Below are 14751 nucleotides of genomic sequence, written 5' to 3' on the forward strand. Positions count from 1 at the left end.
CAAAGTATTCTCATCACATCACATGAAGGGTGCCTATGATCAATATGATTTATATCTGTCGATGTTGACCTTAGTCACCTGGCTGAGGTAGTGCTTGTCAGGTTTTGCTCTGTAAAGTGTTTCTTCTTTTCCTGCTTTTCACGCTGAACTCTTTAGAAGGAAGTTATTATGTGCAGTACAAAGTTAAAGACTGGAGAATTATGATTCATCTCCTTGAGGACAAAATATCGACATAAATTATTGTGCACAGGGCAATTTGTTTCTTCTCTCCCATTTATGTATTTATTTATCAAATCATTTATTTACATCAGAATGGACTCATGGATATTTGTTTTATGCTTTGGGTTATAATCCAATGACACTTTATTGATTGTTTTTGCTCAGATTATTCCAGTTTTGGTCATTGGATGCTCTTTTATTTAGCTCCTCCTGTGTCTCTTTGATATATGCTTAATATTGTTTTAGTTTTAGCAATTTTTTACTTTTTGGAATTACAGTATGCTACAAGTTTACCTTATATATTTTCTACCCTATTCCTTTGTCCAAGAAGCTCTGATTCCTTTTATGGGAAAAGATATTAGAGTCAAAGATCTGGGTGCTAAGTGTACTTGTTACTACTGAAGATCAGAATTATTACCATGGCATGTATGGACCTTGATGCATGAATTGGAGCCTGTATTCCTTTCCAACTTATCTGAATCGATCATCTCAGTTATTCTTTGGGCTTCAGCCTCACGGTTCTTCCTTTTATTCTTGGAAGGCCCTATACTCCCTCCAGCCTCAAAGACTTGTACATACTCTTGTCTTTACTAAACTTTCATCACCATTGCCTTTACTCCTTAACCATTTTTGCCTGGTTATTTTCTACTTATTCTTCAAATATCTTCTTTCCAGAGGAGCCTTCCAAAATATCCATCTTAAATTAAATTAGACCAAGGTATACACTTTCACTATCCTGTATAGTTTTCTTCACTTTTTTACTTATCACATTATGCAGTTATATGTCTATTTGTATAATTATTTTATTAGTGCCTATTTCAACCAGTAAGCTGTAAGGGACTGTCATTGTGTTCTTATAAATTGTATACCCAGCATCTAGCCCATTGCATATCATATGATAAACACATCATAAGTGTTTAAAATAAATGAAATAATTGAAGAGCTATCCTATAGATGAGAGTCAAAAAACATGGTTTGTTGCTATTTAGGACAAAACAATAGACTTCATAAGACAGGGTTAAAGAAGGACAGCTTTTGGTTCAAAACAAATTTCTTATTACTAGAGTATCCAGTTTGGAAATAGGCTGGATCATGGAGTAATGAGTACTATATCACTGAATGTGTTTAAATAGAGAATAGAAAATCATCTTTTATTAATGTCTGTGAAGGGACTTGTTATATTGATGAAGAATATTGAATTGGGGCATCAATATGTCCATTTCAATAATGTGACTTGGTGGAAAGCAAAGGACAAATGAGCCAGGTGTACCTGATTATATTCTCCTATTGCAACTTTCTTGTTATGTGATTTTGGGCGAGTGACTTATCTGTGCTGAACCTCAGATTTTTCATTTATAAAGTGGGAATAATAACAGTACTCATAGTTGAGTCACAGTGAGGATTAAATTACACAATATTTGTGAAATGTGTAGTACAATACCTGGCACAGGCAAGTGTTCAATAAATAGTAGCTACTATTATATTATGAGGCAGATGTGACCTGTAAATAGCACAGGATTTGGAGACAGACACACGTGGCTTTGAATCCCCACCGCTATTTGCCAGTTATGCCATTTTGACTAAGTTACCTGTGGTCTCTGAGCATCAGTTTCCTTAGATCAAAAGTACAGGTATTAATTGTTATTATTTTAAAAGGCTGTTTAGAGTAAGAAGTATGAAAACAAATGTATAGAACATTGCCCTAATAAGCTCTCCATATATCCTCGTGCGGTGAGATGACTTGAATGTCTCCAAGAAGATCCTCAAGTAAACAGATGTTGTTTTTGTTGTTTTAGTGGGCATGCAAATTGAGGGTAAGAAATGAATGACCCAGCACAATAGAAGGAGTACATTTTAGAGGCTGAGTAAGGTAAGAAAAACAGCATGGTCAGGTCAATGAGTATCTTGGATGAAGGAACACTTTCCGTAAAGGAAGAGGTATTAAGTGATGATCGTAATGGTGATGAAGCTTTGCTGTGTCATGTTTATCTCTTTTTTAATTTTTCCCCAAATAACCAACACTATATTAGCCTCCAATTCTCTTGAATTTGGATTTGTTTGTTTGTTTTTGGAGGAGGAACACACTGGTGAATCTGAACTCAAAGTGGGCACAATGTATGAGCAGAGACTGCCACAGGGGTCTGGTCCCATTCAGATTGTATTAGATTCTTCCTCACTCCCCTTCTAATTCTTAGGTTCTGAGATTATAATATCTTTCTGGCATATTTATTGCTTTAAGAATGAAATAAAATAAAGAGATGTAGAAAAACCACTAAAATATAAATTGATAAATATAGATAAATAAATATTTCTATTTTTACTACTGACCTGAAGAACTAGATAATTCAGAATTATAGTACTGATAGATCAGTAAAAGCATTCTGAACTCTTCCAACTACTCCATCATTTGAACTCTTTCATGCAATCAGCTCTCCCAACCATCTCTCAAACATCAAGCTCTCTTAAGAGCAGGGGCAGTGCCATTCATTCAATCATTCACTAAATCTAAAAATATTTATTGAATCTCTACTATATGGCAGGAATCAATCCAGTAGGTAGGGCTACAGTGATGAACAAGACACGAGGTCCTAATGGAGTTTCAATTCCAGTGTTTGCTGGTGATAATGGGTGGGGGAAACTGTCAACAATGAAATAGACAGACAATATATAAAGATTACTATGCTCACTATGACTTGTTTATCAGTATATTCCCCTAACACAATGTCTAGCATACAGTGAGTACTCAATAGTTATCTGCTGACTAAATGTATAAATGCATATCTCAGAACCCTTTTCTTCTAGGCCAACATTCTGCTTTCCCCAACTGATAACTCACTTGAACTAATGTATTTTACTGCAAATGTGCATTTTAACAACAGTTATTTGGCTAATGCTATACCAGAGGGAGACACTGAAATAGAGCATAGATAAAGCCAGTGGGAAGCAGTTTGGAGTTCAGAAGATTTGGGTCACTTTATAACTTACATTTATTATGGTACATCCTCTTTTTGAACTCAAGGTCCATTTTTTTAAAGCAGGGAAGGGACATAATAGTGTTAGTAGTAAGGGAAAGGAATTATACACTTCTTTTGCAAAAGCTAATTCTAAATTATTAGAACATCATTCAAAACATTATTTTAACACAAGCTGGTGGAAGATTCAATTCAACTCTGTAGACAACTTAGATGAGTTATTTGCTTAAATGCTTGCTAAGATCGTAAAAATAAAACCTTAAGGGAACTCTTGAGGTGATCAAATATGTTATGGGGACTTGGGATTTTTGATAAATGATATAATTCTTTACAAAATCTCCATGAGCTCAAATAATAACTATTTTCTAAGACATTAACTCAATATAATATTGCACAGGGCTAAAGAGTAGACAGGTGAAACAAATGGTTTCAGAATATTATAACTCTTCCCTACTTCCTTTGCATCATAATTTGGCTGCTCAATTTTTGGAAAAATAATAACTGACCACAAATAAAGCAATATGTAGTAAAATTTAATCTAGTATTTGCTTAATTAACAATTTAAAAATAATATGACATAAAGATAATTGAAAAATCTAATTTTTAGAAAGATAACATCCTATTTATTGATATTGATTAATTTTATAGCACCATATATTTCAGCATACTTTGAATTCTGAGGGAGGAGGGAAAAGTATGTGGCTCACAGTACTAGGAATGTGGTAACATCACCTCTTCCAATAACAAGTTATGCTTCTTTGGGTGAATGAAAAAAATTACTTGACTTTTCCAACTCTCCTTTCCAAAGCTATAAAACGTGAGGGTTGGAAAGGAAGATATATACTTTTCTTCCCGTTCTAATATTGGACGATCTTTTTGATGCCTGATTTTAATGTTTTAATTGAGGAACTAGGTAAGGATCATTTCTTTAATAGCCAAGTAAGAATTTTTGATAAATTAAACACAGTATAATATTACTCATTGTGTCTTGATTCAACTATATTTAAAATATTCTACTTAATTTAAGCTTTATCCTTCTCAAATGATTTGCATACTATTTGTCTCCTGGCTACTAGATACCAGTTTAACTTAGAGACTTATAATTTTTTTAAACTCTTATGAATTAATTATTATTCTCTCAATAAATTATTGGAAATTAACGCTCAAGTATAAAAGTAAATCTGAAACATCTATACAATTTCTCTAGTTTAGAATTTTTCAAACTACACAGGACAAAATTTTTGCTTCTGATCATGGAGAAACTAATATGACACTTGCCTTTCTACTTTAAACTGCTAGAACCTTGGGGAAAATGCATAACATAACTGTTTTCTACCAAACACCGTATGTTCTCACTCGCAAGTGGGAGTTGAACAATGAGAACACACGAACATATGGAGGGGAACATCATACACCGGGGCCTGTTGGGGAGTGGGGGTTTAGGGGAGGGACAGCATTGAGAGAAATGCTACATTACATTAGGTATTGTAGGTGACGGGTGGATGGGTGCAGCAAACCACCATGGCACGTGTATACCTATGTAACAAAACTGCACGGTCTGTACATGTACCTCAGAACTTAAAGTATATATAAAAAAAAATAACCATTTTCTGACATTGTACAAGAAGAAGCCAAGTAGGGCTATGATCCCTAAGCGAAGAGACCACATGCGTGCTCTAGGATTAATCATGTTGGCCTTCGGCCTGGAAGCAATTTATGAGAGGTAGAGGGCAGGCAGAGCATGATGGTCTTGCTATGTTGTGAAATGCCAAATTCAGATCAGGCACTTAACAGAAGATTAGATGCTATAGAAGAAAAGATTGCTGAAGTGAAAATCATAGAAATAGAAACATCCAAATGAAGCACAGAGAGAAAACCATTCCAAAACATTTTAGACAGCCTTGGCATCCTGGTGGACAATGAATGAATCTAACTTTACCAATATATAATTGAAACTCCATAAGGAGGAGGGTAGGAAAATTATTAGAAAAGATAGAGCTGAAATTTTTCCATATTTCAAGAAAACTATACACAAACAAATCCAAGAATTTCAATTAACTCTTAGCAGGATAAATCCCAGAAAACTATCCAAAGATAAATTACATGGGGGTGGGGAGATTAAGGATGTCCTCATACTTCATATCCCAAACAAAGGAAGTCAGAAAACAATAAAGACGTTTTAAAAGTGATTGAAGAAAAAACATTTTTCAACCTAGAAACCTATAACTAACAAAACTATATTTCAAAAATGAATGAATGCAAAATGAAAGTTCTTTAGACAACAATAGCTGAGAAAATATATTGCTGGCAGACCTGTACTATAAAACATATGAAAGGAAGTTCTTCAGACAGAAGGAAAACAATACCAGATGGAAACATATATCTACAGAAAGAAATAATAAAAGCAGCAGAAACTGTAAATATTAGAGAATTGTCTTCTTTTTCATTTCTTTAAAAGGCAATTGCTGTTTACAGCAAAATTAATAACAGTATATTATGAGGCTATAACATGAGAAGTAAAACATATTAAAATGTTAACACAAAGAAAGGACGGGAAAATAAAAAGATATGCTGAAAATGTTTACATTATATGTAAAGTGGTATGACATTATAAGTTAAAGATGAATATGTAAACCCTAAATCTTTAATGTTAAAAAAAGTCATGTAGCTAACAAACCAGTCAAAACAATAATGGAGATAAAATTAAATCATAGAAAATTCACTTAATCTGAAGGAAGGCAGAAAAGAAAATAAAACATTAAAAATAGAAGAGATAAGTAGAAAACAAAATTATAGTTTGAAATTAATTATCTTGATAATTACCTTATATATTATCTAAACATTCCATTGAAAAGCAGAGATTATCAGACTATCTGATAGCAGAGATTATTGGATTAAAAAATATGCTATGTACAATAAAACTAAAATATGAATTTTAAAATGATTTTAAAGTAAATGAATGAAAAAGCAAACATGAATCAAAAGAAGGCAGGGATGACTTATATTAGTATCAGACTAAGTATTTTCCAAAATAGAGACTATTACTCTTGATAAGGAGATTTTCCTGATGATTAAGAGACTAGATCATTATGAAGGCAGAACAAATTTCAATGCACTTAATAATGGAGTTTCAAAATGCATAATGCAAAAACTGACAGAGCTGAAAAAAGAAATAGATTAAAGATAATACTGTATTTGTAGAGTTCAAAGTCTCTCTCCATAACTGACAGACAAAAAGTAGGAAGAAAATGAGAAAGAATATAAAAACAGCATGGTACTGGTACCAAAACAGAGATATAGACCAATGGAACAGAACAGAGCCCTCAGAAAAAATACCACATGTCTAAAACCATCTGATCTTTGACAAACCTGACAAAAAGAAGAAATGGGAAAAGGATCCCCTATTTAATAAATGGTGCTGGGAAAACTGGCTAGTCCTATGTAGACAGGTGAAACTGGATCCCTTCCTTACACTTTATACAAAAATTAGTTCAAGATGGATAAAAGACTTAGATGTTAGAGCTAAAACCATAAAAACCCTTGAAGAAAACCTAGGCAATACTATTCAGAAGATAGGCATGGGCAAGAACTTCATGTCTAAAACACCAAAAGCAACAGCAACAAAAGCCAATATTGACAAATGGGATCTAATTAAACTAAAGAGCTTCTGCACAGCAAAAGAAACTACCATCAGAGTGAACAGGCAACCTATAGAACAGGAGAAAATTTTTGCAATCTACCCATCTGACAAAAGGCTAATATCCAGAACCTACAAAGAACTCAAACAAATTTACAAGAAAAAAAATCAAACAACCCATCAAAAAGTGGGCAAAGTATATGAACAGACACTTCACAAAAGAAGACATTTATGCAGCCAACAGACACATGAAAAAATGCCCATTATCACTGGCAAGCAGAGAAATGCAAATCAAAACCACAATAGGATACCATCTCACACCAGCTACATTAGCGATCATTAAAAAGTAAGGAAACAGGTGCTGGAGAGGATGTGGAGAAATAGGAACACTTTTACACTGTTGGTGGGACTGTAAACTAGTTCAACAATTATCGAAGACAGTATGGCAATTCCTCAAGGATCTGGAACTAGAAATACCATTTGACCCAGCCATCCCAATACTGCGTATATACCTAAAAGATTATAAACCATGCTACTATAAAGACACATGCACACGTATGTTTATTGTGGCACTATTCACAATAGCAAACACTTGGAAGCAACCCAAATGTCCATCAATGATAGACTGGATTAAGAAAATGTGGCACATATTCACCATGGAATGCTATGCAGCCATAAAAAAGGATGAGTTCATGTCCTTTGTAGGGACATGGATGCAGCTGGAAACCATCATTCTGAGCAAACTATTGCAAGAACAGAAAATCAAACACTGCATGTTCTCACTCATAGGTGGGAATTGAACAATGAGAACACTTGGACACAGGGTGGGGAACATCACACACCAGTGCCTGTCATGCAGTGGGGGGCAGACAGAGGGATAACATTAGGAAAAATACCTAATGTAAATGATGAGTTAACGGGTGCAGCACACCAACGTGGCACACGTATACATATGTAACAAACCTGCACGTTGTGCACATGTACCCTAGAACTTAAAGTGTAATAAAAACAAAAAAAGAAATCAAGATGGAAATTAAAAAATTCTTTGAAGTAAATGATAATAGTGATAGAACCTATCGAAACCTCTGGCATACAGCAAAAGCAGTGCTAAGAGGAAAGTTCACAGCATTAAATTCCTGCATGAAAAAGTCTGAAATAGCACAAATAGACAATCTAAGGTCACAACTTAAGGAGTTAGAGAAACATGAACAAACCAACGCCACTGCACTCCAGCCTGGGCAACAGAGTGAGACTCCATCTCAAAAAACATTATAAAATAAAAAAGAGAAAAGAGAAAACCAAATCCAAACCCAGCAGAAGAAAAGAAATAAAGATTATAGCAGAACTAAATGAAATTGAAACAAACAAAAAGTACAAAATTTAAATGAAACCAAAAGCTGGTTCTTTAAATAGATAAACAAAATGTATAGACCATTAGCCAGATTAACCAAGAAAAGAGAGAACATGAAAATAAGCTCAATTTGAAATGAAATGGAAGATATTACGATTGATACCACAGAAATACAAATGATCTTTCAAGGCTACTATAAACACCTTTATGCACACAAACTAGAAAACCTAGAGGAGATGGATGAATTACTGGAAATATACAACCCTCTTAGATTAAGCCAGAAAGAAATAGAAACTGTGAAGAGACCAATAACAAGTAGCAAGATTTAAACAGTAATTAAAAAATTTCCAACAATTAGAAGTCTAAGACCAGATGAATTCAGAATTGAATTGTATCAGATATTCAAAGAATTGGTACCAATCTTACTAAAATGATTCCAAAAGATAAAGAGGGAATCCTCCCTAAATCATTCGATGTAGCTGGTATTACCCTGATACTGAAAGGGCATAATAAAAAGGAAAACTATAGACCAATATCCCTGATGAACATATATGCAAAAATCCTCAACAAAATATTAGCTAACCAAATCAAACAGTATATCAAAAATATCATACACTGTGATCAAATGGGTTTCATATCAGAGAGATGCAGGGTTGATTTAACATATACAAGTCAATAAATGTAATACACCACATAAATAGAATTAAAAACAAAAATCACGTGATCATCTCAATAGTCAAAGAAAAAACGTTTGACAAAATTCAGCATCGCTTTATGATTAAAAGCCTCAGGAAAATCGGCATAGAAAGGGCATACTTTAAGGTGATAAAAGCCATCTATGACAAAGCCACAGCCAACTATGGGGAATGGCAAAAGATGAAAACATTCACCCTGAAAACTGGAACAAGACAAGGGTGCCCACTTTTACCACTTCTATTCATTGTAGTACTGGAAGTCTTAGCCAGAGCAATCAGACAAGAGAAAGAAATCAAGGGCATCCAAATTTGTAAAGAGAAAGTCGAACTGTTACTTCTCTGATGATATGATCATACACCTAGACAACCCTAAAGACTCATTTAAAAGCTCCTAGATTTGATAAATAAATTCAGTAAATTTCAGGATACAGAATCAATGTACAAAAATTAGTAGCACTGCTATACACCCTCGGTGACCAAGCTGAGAATCAAAGCAAGAGCTCAACCCCTTCACAACAGCTGCAAAATAAGCAAACAAAAAGTATGAATATACCTAACCAAGTAGGTGAAAGATCTCTACAAGTAAAACTGCAAAACTCTGCTAAAATCTCAAGACATTCTCATGGTTTCAGCCATTCTCAATTTATTTGAAAAACATAAACATTTTTAAAAATGTGCATCATCCTGGAATAGTTTTCTGTATAACATGTGTTTGAAAAATACTTCCTTACTTTTTTAGAAATTCTGTTAATGGGATATGTGAAACCATTTTCTCATCATTCCTTAGTTGCACATAGTAATAGAGAGTCCTACTGTGTTAGTCCGGGTTCTCTATGGAGTGTGAATGCAGAAAAGGAATTATTCCTACTGGAAAATAATGAACTGTGGACACATTCACTCAAGACCAGAGAAAAAAACCACTGAGAATAAGTAGCTTCAATTTCATTATCACCAGCAGAGCTCACACCAGAAAGCCTGGAACAAAGCCTGAACTAGAGCCCTTAGCATTCTTAGGCTTCCTGGTGCTATGGTTCAACAACTTTTGTGAGGATGGGGAGAACCAGAAACTGTCACCATCACGTGTAAGAAAGGATACCACAGCAATAACACAGCTGTCAAAAATCAGCTGGATCTGAAGTTATCCGCAATTTGAAATCCACACTGTACTTGCTTTCTTATGAAGGGCTGGAGACATGTGCAGAGACACCCTAAACATGTGTAGGTGACTTTCCTTTTGAAAGGCAGAGGAGGGCCTCTTTGTGAACTCTTTGTACTTATTAGTTGTCCTATCAGTTCACCATTTCAACTAGAAAAGATGGTGCAAGCTACCTCAGCTAGCTTCTAATTTGGACACGGCACCAATACTACACACAGAATTGAATGAATGACCACATCTTCTTGGTTCTTCCATTGGGCAGGGTCAATATGCTTCTTTGGATTGAATAGCTGTGATCTTGTTGAGAAAAGTATGTAAACATAGGGCCAGATTTTGTTAGTCTCCATCTTAGAAAATTGGTGGAGCACTCCTTGGTTCATGATCACAAAGTCCCACAATAGGCCGTCTGCAGCCTGAGGAGCAAGGAGAGCCAGTCCAAGTCCCAAAACTGAAGAACTTGGAGTCCGATGTTCCAGGGTAGGAAGCATCCAGCATGGGAGAAAGATGTAGGCTGGGAGGCTAGGCCAGTCTCACCCCTTCACGTTTTTCTGCCTGCCTTATATTCACTGGCAGCTGATTAGATGGTACCCATCAGATTAAGGGTGGGTCTGCCTTTCCTAGTCCATTAACTCCAATGTTAATCTTTGGCAACATCCTCACAGACACACCCAGGATCAATGCTTTGCTCCTTCAGTCCAATCAAGTTGACATGCAGTATTAACCATCACACCTGCTTTTAGAAATTCTAGGCAAGAATCAAAAAGTATTATTAGGAAGACGTTTTGTAAGCATTTAGAAAAGGAAGTAATCACAATTATTAAAATTCAGGGGTTCATCAAGAATGAACCACCCATGCTGCAATCATTTCCTTCTTTGATGGACTAGGTATAGACAGTATATGTTTGGATTTCAACATGATGCAAGACAGAGTTTCTTATGACATCTTTTTGACTAGGTAGAACAACATGAGGATGATTTATAATAAATAAGCTAATTCACAGGAAGTCCAAGGGCTGGATTTGAAGGATCAACTTTTGGCAATATTTCTAGAGGCACTGGACTCTTCCTTCAACCTGTGTGTGTACGGGGGAGTGTGTGTGTTTCTTGTTTGAACAAGTGTCATGCTCGTAAGAATTTTACCTTGTTCAAAATTGAGAAGGGTATTTAAAATATTTGGTTCCAGAATTTTTATCCATAAAGAACTCAAGTAACTCTGAAAGGATAGATTAATTTTTGAAAGAAGTAAAGGCATATAAGTAAAGGTACATTTATGTCACTGGTTTCACAATAAAATAATTGTGCTACTAAAATATGTCATATAATGGATTTGGGATTTTTAGGTGACAGTAGTTACAATGTAGATTAATCAGTAATATGCATTGCCAAAATACCAAAAATAATAATAACATGTTGAATGTCAGCTATGTGTCAGGCATTGCTAGAAACTTTATATACATTTATCTGTACAACTCATGTCCATCCTTAATTTTTAAATTTAATTTTCTCATTTCGGAAATTGAAGTTTTCAGCTCAGAGGTTAAATAACTTGCATATATAGTAGTGAGAGTTGGGGCTGGATTGCCAATCTCAAATCTCTTTCTCTCTGAATCTATGTTCTTTTTTCTCTTTCTACCTCTCTAGTATGACCTCAGAATACATGAAGGTGGAAAATTAATGGATGTAAGGGATGTGATAGGCACATTTTTATCTAAGCTACTCAGAGTCCCACTTGCAGTTTTATCTTTGATTAAGAATACCACAGTTTAAGAGGAAAAAAAATGGAACAATTTTAGAGTACAAGTAATTAAACAGAGAAGAGGTCTGAATTCATTTTATATGAGGAACAGTCAGAAGAACAAAAAATTGTTGACCTGGAACAAATGAGGACTCTAGGGGACCATACTAGTGGTATTCAACATTTGAAGAACAATTATTTGAGAAAGGGTTACATTTTTCTTTGCATTCATAGAGTGGAAGTAGGACGAATAAATGAAAAGGTATGAAGGCAGGTTGGAATAAAATAAGTTCGGATTTTCTAACACCGTGGTCTAAAGGTATACTGAGATCTCTGAGTGGTGGTGAGCTGACCCGTGCTGGAGGTGTTCAAGCAGAGTGTAGTTGACCACCTAGCTGGTATCGGTACAGAAATACTAGTAGCTAACTTTTAAGGTTCCCTTCAATATTTGGAGGCTTTAATTTTGTAGAAATAACAGTATATTTAGGGTGTGAAAGTTAGTATACATTTCTTAAAAAGTAATTTTTTGGATACCTTTAATATACAACCAGGTTAAAACAGAAACAAACAAGCAAACAACAACAGCACCTGCAAGTTAAAATAGGCAGGCAGTTGTCGGTAAGAAGAGAGCTGACAGGATTTAAGTATGTTCCAATCAGGATTCTAAACACTCACCAAACAGTAATTATTTACTTTTGGATGAAGATCTCTGGTGTATATTTTCAACATTCTTTAAGGGAGCTGACTGCTAAATGTTTTCATCCCCATCTCTAGTGTTAGTCTTTAAGTTTTGGCAAAGGAAAAAGCCAAGGGACTCTTTACTCTATAGAAGGTGAACATTCTTGGCTGTGATGGAAGAAACTCTGCAGTTACATGGGACTCATTGTTTCCATCTAGTACATTGAAAAGACCTCCCAGGAAGAGCTGCAAAGACATCCTAGGTTCATATGGCCCCTACAAGCAACACCAAGGACACTTTGTGGAAGGCATGGCTAGCCTCCAAGCAGCACTCTAAAATAAATAAATAAATAAAATGTGTATTCTACCCCCTTTCACATCCCCCAAATCCTCCATTGCCAGTTTTTTTAATTGACCTATTAAACAGTTACTATCTGTCTAAGAGTATCTTAAAGATCTCCTTTTTGTATTTTATTTAATTTTTATTTTTCACAGAGACAGGGTCTCACTGTGTTGCCCAGGCTGGTGTGGAACTCCCGGGCTCAAGGAATCCTCCTGCCTTGGCCTCCCAAAGTGCTAGATTACAGGCATGACCCACTGCACCTGGTCATTTTTGGTATTTTATACTCAAAAGTGGTCTGAGGACCAGCATTAGCATCAACATCGTTGGGAGCTCGTTATAAATGTAGGTTCTTGGTCTTTTGGTTCAAGTGATTCTCCTGCCTCAGCCTCTGGAGTAGCTGGGACTACAGGCATGTGCCACCACACCTGGCTATTTTTTTATATTTTTAGTAGAGATGGGGTTTCACCGAGAATACACATTTTAATGAGATTTTCGGGTTATTTGAATGCTCATTAAAATTGTAGAAGCATTGTTTTACACTACCTGCTCACAAGCTTATACATATCATAAGCATATTATGTGGCTATTCAGTACTTGTTCATATTGTTCCAATTTTATTTTTTTAATGCTTCAAGATGTATCCCTTATGATACAGTTTTGATATTTGTCCCTGCCTAAGATTCATGTTGAAATGTAAGCCCCAAAGTTGGAGGTGGGGCCTGGTAGAAGGTGTTTGGATCATGGGGCTGGATCTCTCATGAATGGCTGAGGCCATCTCCTTGGTGATAAGTAAACTCTTGCTCTGAGTTCACATGAGATCTGGTCATTTAAAAGTGTATGGCAGCACTCCCTCCTGCCCCCCACAGCCCCGCCCCACTGCCCTGACTCATTCACTCTTACTCCTGTTCTAGCCATGTGATGTCCTGCTCCCGCTTTGCCTTATGGCATGTTTGGAAGCTTCCTGAGACCACTCCAGAAGCAGATGCCACTATGCTTCCTGCACAACCTGCAGAACTCTGAGCCAATGAAATCTCTTTTCATATAAATTACCCAGTCTCAGGTATTTATAGCTATGCAAGAATGCTGTCATACACCTTCGTTGGAAGACAGTGAGATTTCTGGAACCATTCCCTAAACTGGAATCTTCAATTAATTATTTACTTTCAATCCTCATAACCTGACTGGCTACCAACAATAGAACTTTAAATCCTACTTCTTAACCCTTTCTGCCATGCCATGCAAAGCTGGATCAGACTTTATCGTCTCAGTCTGGACTGTAAAAGCCTCTCTGCTTCTGGTTTTCTTGGCTCTCATCCATTTTCCAAACTTGGGAAAATAAAACTTTTATTGAAAGCATACTTGTCCAGAGACAATGTCCTCACTTACTAGTTTGCATTCAAATTCTTCTCTAATCAATCTCCAACAATATTTTAGTTTTTCTATTGCCATATTCCTACCAAACACCTTATTTCTGACTATAAGCTACTACTGGCCACTCATGCATTTTCATTTTTCTGAAAGCCCATCCCCATACTTCCTCTTTCTTTTTATACAGATAAGCCTCAGGAAGAATAAACTGCTTTCTCCTCCGCTAATATAACATTGTTTACTTGCTTCTGTCATCATGTTCCATAGCTATTAATTTTGTTGTCTCCATACACAGCTAGATTATGAATACCTGAAAGGCAAGAATACAGGAGTGTTTAGTGTTTAGTAAAAAAACAAACAAACAAACAAACAAACTCCTGTGTAGTGTTTAGTTTGTTTTAAAAGAATTGGTTCAGGGGTAAAAAACTATATCAAAATCCATTGTACTACTTGCTGTGGCGTGACCTTAGGTGAGTTACTACTCTGTATCTCAGCTTCCTTATTTATAACATGGGGATAATTACACCTGTATGAATGAATTTTGTGAGGATTAAAATAAAGTGTGAAAGTTTAGTTTACATGACATTTAGTTCATAA

This window comes from Papio anubis, chromosome 12 (assembly GCF_008728515.1).
Source record: "Papio anubis isolate 15944 chromosome 12, Panubis1.0, whole genome shotgun sequence".
Lineage (NCBI taxonomy): Eukaryota > Metazoa > Chordata > Mammalia > Primates > Cercopithecidae > Papio > Papio anubis.